The 13092-nt window shown below is 38.2% G+C and overlaps 1 protein-coding gene across 2 annotated transcripts in view; it reads left to right on the forward strand.

Moving 5' to 3' along the window:
• The window catches only part of CNTN4 (contactin 4), a 1030428-nt gene that overhangs the window by 384449 nt on the left and 632887 nt on the right, over positions 1–13092 (forward strand). The gene's annotated exons all lie outside the window — the stretch shown is intronic.

Below are 13092 nucleotides of genomic sequence, written 5' to 3' on the forward strand. Positions count from 1 at the left end.
TTTGACTCCTAGCAACCCTGTATAAGGGTTTCCTAGGAGTGACTGATGGGTTTAATCCACTGACCTTATGGTTAGCAGTCCAATGCTTATCCTATAGTGACATATCAGGGTTAGAATTAGAAAGTTGAAAATAAAATGCATGGGCAAAAAGACTGGGTACATCTGTGAAAATCTAGTCCTTTGAGAATTGGTGTTAAGCTATATTTGTAAGGGTTTATGCCTTTGCATATGATAATATATTTACTTGTGCAAAATCCCAACTGGTATAACAGGGTAATAATGCCAGAGTTTTCATAACTTGCTAATACTACAGAATATTCTTATTAACAAAATGCTCTCTGGGAATATCCAGTGATTAGTCTAAACACTGGTGTGGTGCTATAGGAGAACTACTGGACTGCTAACCACAAAGTTGGCAGTTCAGACCCACCAGCCGCTCTCAGAAACCCTATCCAGGGTTGCTATGAGTCATAACCGACTTGATGATATACAACAACAACAACAATCTATTATTACCATTGGACTCCATTTTTATTAGCTGGGTAATGGATTTTCCAAGTACTCTATACAGTAAGGAACTCTGGTAGCATAGTGGATTATGAGCTGGGCTGATAATCACAAGGTTAACAGTTCGAAAACCAACCACTCCATAGGAGAAAAATCAGGCTTTCTGTTCCTGTAAAGAATTACAGCCTCAGAAACCCTATATAGGGTTGCTATGAGTAGGTACCAACTCCACCATCAACTCTGTGGATACAATAAATACTGGACTGCTAACTGCAAAGTCCATGTTTCAAGCCCAAGAGCCACTCAGCAGGAAACAAAGATGAGGCTTTCTATTCCCTGGAAGATTTAAATCCTCAGAAACCCTAAACAGGGTCACTATGAGTTGGAACTTACTCCATAGCACTTAACAACAACAATATGTGATGCCAGGATTATTTTGTTTGTGAATGTCTCCTGAGATAGTCTTCTAAATATTCTTAGTTTAATTGAATAATATTGTGTCTATTGAGTGCTACAGGACCAAACTGTGTATTTTCCATGGCTTGTAATACAAGTATCATTTTTATACTTTTTTTTTTTTAATTTTAGAAATGACAAATAAATCTTACGAAAATAATTTTAGAAAATAATCAAATTGTGACCTCTAGGAGTTGGACAAACCTCAGTATTCAGTTAATCTTACAGTTAATTAATGTTCACATTTTATAATGAAGGAAATTTTTAGTAACAAAGCTGTAGAATGATGAAGCATTATTAAGCTTTTTTTGTTGTTTTTTGCAATTTTATTTATTTTGCATTCTTACATTGTTTCCTGGATTACTGACTTTATAATCCAAGGCAGTCTTCAAAAACTTTTCTGAATATCATAATTCACCATTATAGAGGCCATGCTATTAAAGAAAATAAAAGTATTAAGATGAAAGTAAGAGGTCAGATTGCCCTGTACTAAACATGTCATAACAACACAGAAGATGTTGCTGTAGTAAGCCTGGTCTTCATGTTTCAAATAAAAACTAATACACATACTCTTTTATGAGAATATATATGTATATTGTTTTCCTTCCAGAACATAAAAAAAAAAGAAAGCAATTGATTCCCCATCCCCACCCCGCTTCCTTCTTCTGTTTTCCTTCCTTTTCTTTTTACCTGTCTTCCCCATCACCCAAGTTACTATGTGTCTACACTCTACCCAGCATTCCCGCAACCCCTGGTTTATTATAGAATGAAAAATATATATATTTTTTATTTTTTACTTTTTACAGTAGTGGTCTCATATAATATCTGTCCTTTTGTAATCAATGAATGTCACTTAACATAATACCCTCCAAGTTCTTCCATACTATGAGATGGTTTGCGGATTTATCATTATTCTTTGGTGTTGCATAATATTCCTTTGTATATATGTATCAAAGTCTGTTCATGTCTTCCTCTGTTGATGGGCATCTAGACTGTCTCCTTTTGCTGTTGTGAATAATGTCACAATGAACATGGACATGCACATATCTATTCGTGTTACGGCTTTCATTTCTTGAGTACATATATCAAGCAGAGAGATTATTGAGTCACAAGGCATTTTTGTTGCCAACCGTCTTAGAAAGCATCATATCATTTTCAAAAACAGTTGCACCATTCTTCAATCCCGCTAACAGTGTAGGAGGGTCCCATACCCTCCACACCCTCTCCGGCACTTGTTTTCTGGTGTGTGTTTTTTAACTTTGCTACTGAGGCTGGGGCAAGGTGATATCTCATTGTTGCTTTGATTTGCATCTCTCTAATGGCTAGTGATCATTACCATTTCTACATAAGTTTATGGGTCGGGCAAATGTCTTCTTTGGGGGTCCATTCTGCACATTTGTTAATTGGATTATTTGTTTTATTGATGTTGAAGAGTTCTGTAAATTTTAGACAGTAGTCTTTGTCTGAGATATCATTGCCAAAAAATAATTCCCAGTCTGTATATTCTCTTTTTACTCTTTCGGTGATACCTTTTGATGTGCATGTCTAATTTTTAGGAGATCATCTGTTTTTCCTTCTTTTGTTTGTAAGTTTTCAGTTATGTTTATGTTTAGAGTACTTATACCATAAATCAGAGCAACTAAGTTGCTTCAGTTTTTTCATTGATGATCTTTATTATTCTTAGGCTTAACAATTAGGTCTTTAATCCATGTTAAATTTGTTTCTGAATATGGTGTGAGATGTGGGTCTTGTTTCATCTTTTGCAAATGGCTTTCCCCATTTAATGTGTTTGGGTCCTCTATCAAAGATCAACTAAGCATAGGAGGATGGATGTACTTCTGGGTTCTCAATCCTGTTCCATTGATCGATGTGTTTCATTGTACTAGTACCAGGCTAGTTTGATTCTTGTGGCTGGGTTGTAAGGTTTTACATCAGAAGGAAGAAGCCTGTTTTGTGTCTTTTTAGTATTGATTGGCTTATATGGGGTTTCTTTCCTTTCCATCTCATATCATTTTATAAAAGTCCAGGCATTTTTACTTAGGAAAGACAGAACCTCTTATTCAGCCTCTGACATGGAACAGTTTAACCTAAGGAAAGACTTTCCCACTGCTGTTGCAGTAGACTGTTACATGGATCAGGTGCCGAATCCCCTTTGCTTTTTGTGTAGGATGTAGACATTCTTACCACCCTCAGAATCCTTGGCAGTACTAATTCATCTTGGAGAATTCTGGTGAAGAAAAGTTCGTGTATTCATCACAAAGCATCCTGACCCATTGTAAGCTGCTTTGCTACTGTTCCTGCTAGTTAGTGACATCAAGTTTGTTTCTACTCATAGGGTTTCCAGCACTGTAAATCTTATGGGAAAAGAAAACCTCATCTTTCTACTATATATTTATATATATATGGAACTCTGTTAGTGTAGTGGTTACGAATCGGGCTGCGAACCGCAAGGTCAGCAGTTCAAAACTACCAGTTGCTCTGCAGGAGAAAGATGAGACTTTCTGCTCCCATAAACATTTACAGCCTCAGAAACCCTGTACGGGGTCGCTATGCATTGGAACCAACTCCGTAGCACATAACAACAACAATATATATATATATAACCTCATCTTTCTACTCTCTCTCTATATATATACATATTTATATATATTATATAAAAACATATATATTATATATATGTTATTTGCTATAGAGTTCAAATTGCTGACCTTCTTGTTATTAGCCCAAATTGTAATCCACAACACTTAGGCTACCAAGATTCCTTGTAAAGTGTTCTAGTTGTTTAAAAATACAAAAAGCCTAAAGTGAATAGAGAGAAATACTGTTAACTAATGGTACATGGAGGGGATTATAATCAATTAATGAAACAAGGTATACAATTTGCTGAATATAAAACTGTTGATATGCCCTGTAAACTTTCACTCGACTCACAATTAAAAACTTAAAAAAAAAAAGACAACCCCAAATCTCTTACAGTTGGTTTAAAATCAATGTTTCCATCACTCTGTCCTGTAGTTCTGTTGTTAGCTGCTGCAGAAATCAGCCTCTGGTTCCTGGTACTCTCTGTACAACAGAAAGAATACACCTGGTCTTGCACCATCCCTGTGATCGGTTATGGATTGGACTATTGTGATACATAGGGTTATCACTGGCTAATGTTCTAAAGTAGATCACCAGATCTTTCTTCCTAATCCATCTTAGTCTAGAAGCTCCGTGAAAACCTGTTAAACATTTGAGCAACAAGTAGGCTCACTAGCAGACTGTGAATAAACTGCATTGACCGGGAATTGAACCCAGGGTTCCTGCAGAGAGAAAGGGATTCTGCACTGAACTACCAGTGTCCCTACCATGCTGGCAGGCTTTATACACAAGACATATCCCCAGCCTTATAACGCCTTCCTTCTCCAGGTACTTAATCGACATCCAGCTTCTTTACACCATATCTGATTATGTGAATTCATCTGTTAGATTGTGGCCTATGTAACTGTTTGTATTTCCTGTGTGTGCCTTGTATTTTGCAGAAGACACTGGGATCATTACTATCACTTCATGAGAACTTCTTCAATGAATGCTGCTCACAGTGACATGCACTTTCATTTTGTTTGAATGGCTGTCTCATATTATAACCTTATTTCAAACATTGTTGTTGTTGTTAAGTGCCATCGAGTTGGTTCCGACCCATGGCAACCCTGTATAGGGTTCCCAAGGAGCATCTGGTAAGCTTGAACCACCAATCTTGCAGTTCAAATGGCTTTGCAGTCTGGCGCATTAACCCACAGCGCCACACCAGGACTCCTGTATTTGGAACATATGAGCATCTAAAATCCTAGGATTGATTTTTCATGAGTTTCTATTAATTAGAGCTACAAACCATATTAAAGAGCTCTGGTAGCATAGTGGTTATGAATCGGGCTGTGAACCTTAAGGTCAGCAGTTCAAAACTACCAGCTGCTCCGTGGGAGAAAGATGAGGCTTTTTGCTCCCGTAAAGATTTACAGCCTCAGAAACCCTGTACAGGGTGGGTATAAGTCGGAACCGACTCCACAGCACATCACAATCATGACCATGACAAACGATATTATTTGATTAACCTAAATTCAGAACAGTATATTTACCCTATTAAATTCATCTTTGGCCTTTTTGCTCTATGGCAGTTGAGATTGTTTCCAGTCTTTTCTTTTCATCTGACATATTGATTGGTCTCCCAGTCTAGTGTCAGTGCAAAATTTGATAAGTGCATCTTTATTCAAATACTTGATACAACATATTGACCCCAACAGAGCAGCATGTCACTAGAGAACTTCCACTAAGATGAGAATCAACCTTGAAGTCAATATTGTTTGCATGCTCTTGTTCCACCTATTTCAAACTTATGCAAGTATTTGTTGTTGCTGTTGTTGAGTGCCATCAAGTCAGTTGCTATCCAAGTATACTAAAATTAAATCTGATCTCCCCCATTTGTTCCTAAGGAAGTCATGAGAATCTTTATAATGTCAGGAAGTATCAAGTAGCATTGTTACTACATCATCGTCTTCTGCCAGATCTCCCTGCCTCTTCTGTAGCCTGTCTCTAAACCATTTATCATGAAACAGCCAGAGTAATCCTTTAAAAATGTAAATGAGATAGTTTTACTTCCCTACTTTATACTTTCTACTGCACTTATAATAAATCTCAAATTCATTACCGTCATCTCATGTTAATTTTTCAAAAATGATAAACTTTTTGTTGGGGGGCACCAGAACCTTATTAATTTCTTTCCATGTGTCTGGACTGCTTTCGTTCTGGTCCTTCATATGGCTGACTTCTTATGGCCCTCAGTTTTCAACTTATGTAGTATTTCCTGAGTAAAAAGCTCACCCTATTTAACAGAAATCGAAAACCACCAACCACCATTGAGTCAATTCAAGCTCATAGTGATCCTACATATGTCTAAGACCATGGATCATTATAAAAGCAGACACTCTCATCTCTCTGTCACAGAGCACCTGGTGGCGTCAACTGTCCACCGTGTATGTCGTTCATGCTCAACACCTAATCCACAGTACTACCAGGGCTTCAAACTTTGTTTCTTTTCATTTCCTTTTTAAATTAAAAAAAAAAAATTGTCTGTATTGAAAAATGATTATTAGTTGGTGTGGCGCTGTTGGTTAAGTGCTGAACCACAAGGTCAGTTTGAACTGCAAGGTCAGAGATTCAAACTCACCAGCTGCTCCTCGGTAATCCTATATAGACTTGCTGTGAGTACGAACCGACTCGATTGTCTTAACAAAAAATGTCTTCACCGATAAAAAACAAAACAAGACAATGGCATGTTTTAATGCTGTTTTGTAATTTCTTTCACCTAATCATTGAGAATAATAACTTGCTTTTGACAACAACACTGGGCTATGAACCACAAGGTCAGCAGTTGAAATCCACCAGGTGCTTCTTGGAAACACTATACAGGATCACTATGCGTCAGAACTGACTTGCGGCACCAACTAGAAACACTGTACTATATAATATTCAAATGAGAGTGTTTTCTCATCTTTAATCATGTGCTTTTATGGCAGGAAGAAACGTTGAAAATCCCCTGACCTGTACTTTTAATGGTTAACTATCATGTTTTGGTGGTGGGGGTAAGAGGATTTTTTTTTTTTTTTAAATGAAATCAAAGATTAGAGTAACTAAATTATTTATTGTTATTATATAATTAATATGTGGCAGAGTCTAAATGAAAAATCAACCTTTTATCTCCTAACTCAGTGAGCCCTAACCCCCAGCTGCTCTAGACCAATCTTGAGTTTTAACAAAAATGTTCTTTCCTATTTATCTAACATGTAACAATTTTTAAATCACAGTTATATATTTTTTTCATATAATATGATCCTTAGAACAGTTTTATAAAGAACTATTGTTCCTTTCTTTTTGGCATAGAAAAATGAAGACTTAGTCAGGAGAATTGGTTTGTGTTTCTTTAGAAAGCTCAGAGAACCTCAGTCTTCTGTCATTAAATGAGGTGAACATTACTTTTTTACACAGAATTTGTTCATCTCTTCTATTCAGCATTTTCAAATGAAATCTCTCTGTAATTTGGATGATGTCTCTAAGAACCCTTCGGCCTTTTTTCATTCAATACCATTAGGATAAAAGTTGTTCTTTGATTACACAGGGATAGAATGATTTAAGTTACTTTTCATGATTTATGGACATTTTCATGAGTATGTATTTATGTATTATCAGAATGTCATTTTGAACACATTCTGGGTTTTGTTGTCCCTGAAGTATTAAGGCAGCAGTAGGCACTTCAGTTCGTATCCTTTTGTTGTTATTTTTAAGTGCTTTTGAGTCAGTTTTAACTCACAGCGACCCTGTATAGTTTCTGAGGAATAGCTAATGGATTCGAACCACCTACCTTGTGGTTAGTAGTACAGTGCTTATCCTACATCTCCATCAGTATCCTGCTATCCTTTAGTCTGCTCCTAATAACGGAGTCCTGGTGTGGCAATGTCGGTTAACACGCCAGACTGCAAAGCCATTTGAACTGCAAGGTCGGCGGTTCAAGCTCACCAGCTGCTCCTTGGAAACCCTATACAGAGTCACTATGGGTCAGAACTGACTCGATGGCACTTAACAACAACAACAATAACAGCCTGGGAGCATGGTGACTCCGTACAATGAGCACTGGATTGTGAACCACATGTCAGAGGTTGAAGCCAAAGGAGAAAGATGAGGCTTTCTGTTCCCCCAAAGATTTCAAGCCTTGAAAGCCCTAAACAGGATTGCTATGAATCGACTTGACAGCACTTAACAACACCACCACCGCCAACAGCCCATCTATACATCTTTGACCATTTAATCCTTTTTTTTACCTTGTTGTTCCAACTCAGAGCAACCTTGTATAAGGTTTTCAAGGAGCGGCTGGTGAGTTTGAATCGCCGACCTTGCAGTTCAAGCAGACCTTCAAGTTGAATGTTTATCCTATGGTACCACACTAGGACTCCTAGGGCTTGAAAAATGATTAATTTACCAGGGTCTACCCAGTGCTTGGAGTCCTGGAGTGGCGCTGTGGGTTAATGTGCTGGACTGCAAAGTCAGTTTGAACTGCAAGGTTGGTGGTTCAAGCTCACCAGTCGCTCCTTGGAAACCCTCTAGGGGGTTGCTACGGGTCAGAACTGACTCGAATGCATTTAACAACAACCCAGTGCTTGGAGTCCTGGTGTGGCAGTGTGGGTTAATGTGTCAGACTGCAAAGTCATTTGAATTGCAAGGTCGGCGGTTAAAGTTCACCAGGTGCTCCTTGGAAACCCTGTACAGGCTCGCTATGGGTCGGAATCAACTCAATGGCACTTAACAACAACAACAACAACAACCCAGTGCTTGGCACTTTAGAAACACTAAAGAAGTGGCTGTTGAGTAAATAAATAAGAATTAATTGTTAAGTAAACTCACCTGGCTCCCTGGCTGTGTGTGAGGGCTCAAAAAATGAAATGAACTACTATGTTTAAGATTTTAAAAATATATTTATTAGAATTAAATAGCACATTGAGAGAGGATACAAGCATTTTAGCACAAGATAGTTGGCATCTTATTTCAAGATAAGTGTATATACATGTGGGGAGGCCTTATCATAAATAAAATAGATCATACACAGAGTGCATCAAACAGTCACAGTTCCTTCATATCCTATGATGTTGGCCAGAGATGATGGAGAGCTTCAATTAAGTGTTTAGAAATAGATTTAGTTTAAATTCAGGCATGTGCCTGTAACCTCTCATTATACTTCATCATATCTCAGACTCAAGAAGAATAACAACTCTTGTAATTCTTATATAGATGATTTGAATTAGAAAATAAGGTCAGAAGTAGAAGAATATTCCGTTCATTATTCCCACAGTATAATGGTTGAATTTTTCCATAGGGTGGGTCTATACTGATACAGTGCTGTACCGCCGTGACCCCAGCTATCCACTTCCTCATCCAAGCATCCCAAAAAAGAATCATCTTACACAGTTACTCAGAGGACAGTTTTTCTTTGACATGCTGGCATGGAGATAGATAGATATATATGTATATAAGTGACGCTGTGGGTTAATGCGCTAGACTGTAAAGTCGTTTTGAACTGCAACGTTGGTGATTAAAGCTCACTAGTCGCTCCTTGGAAACCCTCTACAGGGTCCCTATGGGTCAGAACTGACTCAATGGCACTTAACAACGATAACATATCAATATATATATATTTAATAGTGAATTCAGCAAAGGTTTATAGACAAGATTGTAAGTTTTACATTGAACATATTATGCATCTTGTTTCATCTTAATGATTGCAGTCCTTCCCATACAATAACATTCACCACACTCACTTCCTGTGGTGTCTCTTTCCATTCCATCCATGTTCCCATGGACTCCTGGTATGACACTATAGGATCAGCACTGAACATCCAACCACAACGTCGGAAGTTCAGATTCGCCAGCTACTCCTCAGACACTTTTATACAGGGTTGCTATGAGTCGTAACTGACTCAACAGAACTTAACAACAACATCTCCCTATCCTTCTCAACTTTGTCCTTAGGGAAATATTGCCCTTTTGATCCTGAATGGTTAACCATTCCAAGGTGAGCATATATTATTAGTGTTGTCGTCCCACTAGCTCCTGCTTGGCTGAAAATTGGGGCATGAGGGCAGACCCTTTCCAGACGTGGCTGAGAGCCATAGTTTCACTTCCTCCAGCCTCTTTCTGACCAGTAAGCCTGGTGTTTTTTTCATAGTTTTGAGTTTGGGTCCACATTTTCTCCCATTCTGTCTGGAACCTTCTAATGTGAGCCTTTTAGAGCAGTTGGTAATGGTAGCAGGTCATCATTGAGTTCCTCCGATCTCAGAGTCATGGAGACTGATGTTCACATGTTCCATTAGGACACTGATCTAACCGATTTCAAGAACCTTCAATCCTCATCACTCTCCCTTATTCCACACTAGGACAGACCAATATTTGCACCTTAGATGATGGCTCATAAGTTTTTAAGATCCCAAATTCTACTCACCAAAATAGGATGTAGAGCATTGTCTTTAGGGACTCTTATGGCATGGATATTATTTTGAAGTAAATTCCAATCCACAGTTTTACACTTAAAGAATTAATAAAGAAAAAAAAAATGTGAGACTATGGGCTTGAATAGCAGACAACTGATGTTGTTGTTGTGCACTGTAGAGTTGGTTCTGACCCAAATTGACCATGTATAGGGTTTCTGAGGAGCAGCTGGAGTTGAACTGTCAACTCCTTATTCTGCAGTGCCTCACCTGAACTGGTATTATCTTGGTTCAAATGGAACGCCTTGTTTTACTTTTATTTACTCCATTTCACCTTATTTATCATATGAAATTCAGACTTCTCATTTGAACACTAGCGATAACCATAATTCCCTATTAGGATTGTGTGGGAGATCAAATGATAAACCATAGCCAAAGTTTTAGAACAATTCTTGATTTCTAGGCCTTTTTTTCTGAGGCATCTGAGGGGACTGGAACTTCTAGTTTTTCGGCTTTCAGTTAGCAACCACACACATTAACTGATAGCACTGTTCAGGGACTCCAGAATCAAGCTAAAAATCCACGGCCACTGAGTCAGTTCCAACTCATAACAACCTGCATAGTGTTCCCAAAGAGCAGCTGGTGGGTTTGAACCACTGGCCTTGTGGTTAGCAGTCAAGTGCTTATCCTACAACATCACACCAGGAGTCCATAGTGGGGCCTTAATAAATGCTAGCTATTGTTATAGTTTTTGTTATAACTTTATTTATTGTGCACCAGATATTATGCTAAGCACTTTGGAAGCATTATCTCATTTGATTCTCAGAATAACCCATGGAAGTATAGGTATTATGATTTTCTGGGTAGAACGCTAAAGGTTCAGTGAAGTAAAATAACTTTCCCCTAAACACAGAGGTAGGAATTAGAGAAAACACTGGAACCTGGTCATCTCACTCCACACCAATACCCATGACCTTGGCATTTCACATGAATGGTTATCTCTATGCCACATAAAATACTACTTCCCTAATGAAATTCAGAGCCCCGGTGTGGCACTATAGGTTAAGCACTGGACTGCTAGCTGTGCTAACAGCAAGATGGGCAGTTCATACCCTTCAGTCATTCTTGAAAACCCTGTATGAGGTCTCTATGAGTAAGTATCGACTTAACACAACAACAACCATGGAATACATGTTCATAGCATGAATATGTTTTTGTTAGGTGCCATCAAGTCGGTATCGACTCATAGTGACTCTATGCACAACAGAACAAAACACTGCCCGGTCTTGGGCCAACCTCACAATTGTTGCCACGCTTGAGCCCATTGATGCTGCCACTTTGCCAATCCATCTCGCTGGGGTCTTCCTCTTTTTGGTTTGTAGAATGTGTCTCTATAGACACAAACTTGGAGTTTTTAATACTTTAGTAACCTTTAACATAGTACATTCATCATTTAAAATATTTTTAGCTGTTTTTAATGTATTTAGTTTTAGGTTCTCTTGATACCATCATATTGTTGATTTACTACTAGCATCTAAAAGCATAATGTTGTATTGTGTAATTATGCATACATTTGTAACTTTAATTTTAATATAATTGGTATCAGGCTTCATAATGAGAATAATTAATAACAACATTTCTGCTCTAAAAGTTAAGATGCAAATTTCCAATTTATAGCAAGTAGGTTGTAAAACATTCTGAATATTGATATTTTATGGTAAATAACTAGGGTTGGTAAACTATATATCTCCAAGCAGTTAATCACATAGTATTATAAGGTTTCGTACTCTCACATCATTCCTCCTCAAGATGCACTTTAACTATAGATTATTGTAAAGAGCTTCCAAGAGGATAATCTAGTAACTTTAGATTTTAGCCTGTCAAATTGATTGCTTCATAAACATTGTTTGGGGTCTTTTTTTAGGAAGTTCAGCTGTTTTGTAACAGTTCCTAGCTTCAAAACAAAAGATTTATGCTATTCATCATGCTCACATTGAAGATGACTATAATTCATGCACATTGCGTATGATAAAATCAAATCAGTTAACAAATCAGGTTAGCAGCCTGCTGTTGGGAAGCTGGCATTGACTTAGCCAACTGGATTAATGTTGTTATTTACCATTTAGTCTATTCCTACGTATGATGACACCACGTGTAGAGAGTAAACTTCTCTATTTTACTCTGAATTTTCAAGGCTGTGACCCTTTGGAAGCTGATCACCAGGAATGTTCTCCATGGCTCCACTGGCTGGGTTTGAACCCCCATTCTTTTGGCTGGTAGTGAAGCACCCTGCTACTGCTGTATGCTTTAAAGTCGGTTCTGATTCACAGTGATCATTTATAGCTAATCCATGGGAGAAAGATGAGGCTATCAGCTCCTGTAAAAATGTATAGCATTTCTCTCATGGAGTGGCTGGTGAGTTTGAACTGCTGACCTTGCAGTTAGCAGCCCAATACGGTTAATGTCCCACTCACGGACTCTAGAACTAGACTGATCCCTGAATATTTTCTTCTGAGCTTGATGGGGAGGGGACAGAGGGAAAGGAGGAAAAAGAAGAGGAAGGATGTAGATGAAAGCAAAAGGTGACCTCAGGTGCAAAAGGCAATCTATGATGCCTTTCCTGTGTCCTCAAGCAATGTGTCTGTTAAGAATAAAACAACTCAATAAATTGATTTTTCTGAGGTTAATTTCGGTCAACTTTACAGGTTATATGGACTCAACTTTTTTGTGAGTGTAGTCAAGATATAAAATAGACAGACAACGGCTAATTATGGAAGGAAGACAGTATAGATAGAAAGCTGTTGCTGTTGTTGGGCATCATCAAGTCAGTACTGACTCATAACAACCGTATCTACAACAGACAGAAAGATGGAAAGAAAATAGTTGCCATGGAAATGAGTCTGATGCAAGACAAGCTCATGGACTACAGAACAAATCTCCTGACCAATCCTGTGTCATCCTCAGGTCCTGTCAGCCTGTCAGAACCCAGCAAGACAACTGCTATCATTCACTTAGGGCCTTCTTCCTTGTCTCCAGCACTCTATGCCGTCAAGCAGGGTAGCGTCCTAAACTCCTTCTTATGGCCTGTGCCATGCAAATGAGTCAATGTTCTGTTTGGTCC

Source organism: Chrysochloris asiatica, unplaced genomic scaffold, assembly GCF_000296735.1.
Source record: "Chrysochloris asiatica unplaced genomic scaffold, ChrAsi1.0 scaffold00121, whole genome shotgun sequence".
NCBI lineage: Eukaryota > Metazoa > Chordata > Mammalia > Afrosoricida > Chrysochloridae > Chrysochloris > Chrysochloris asiatica.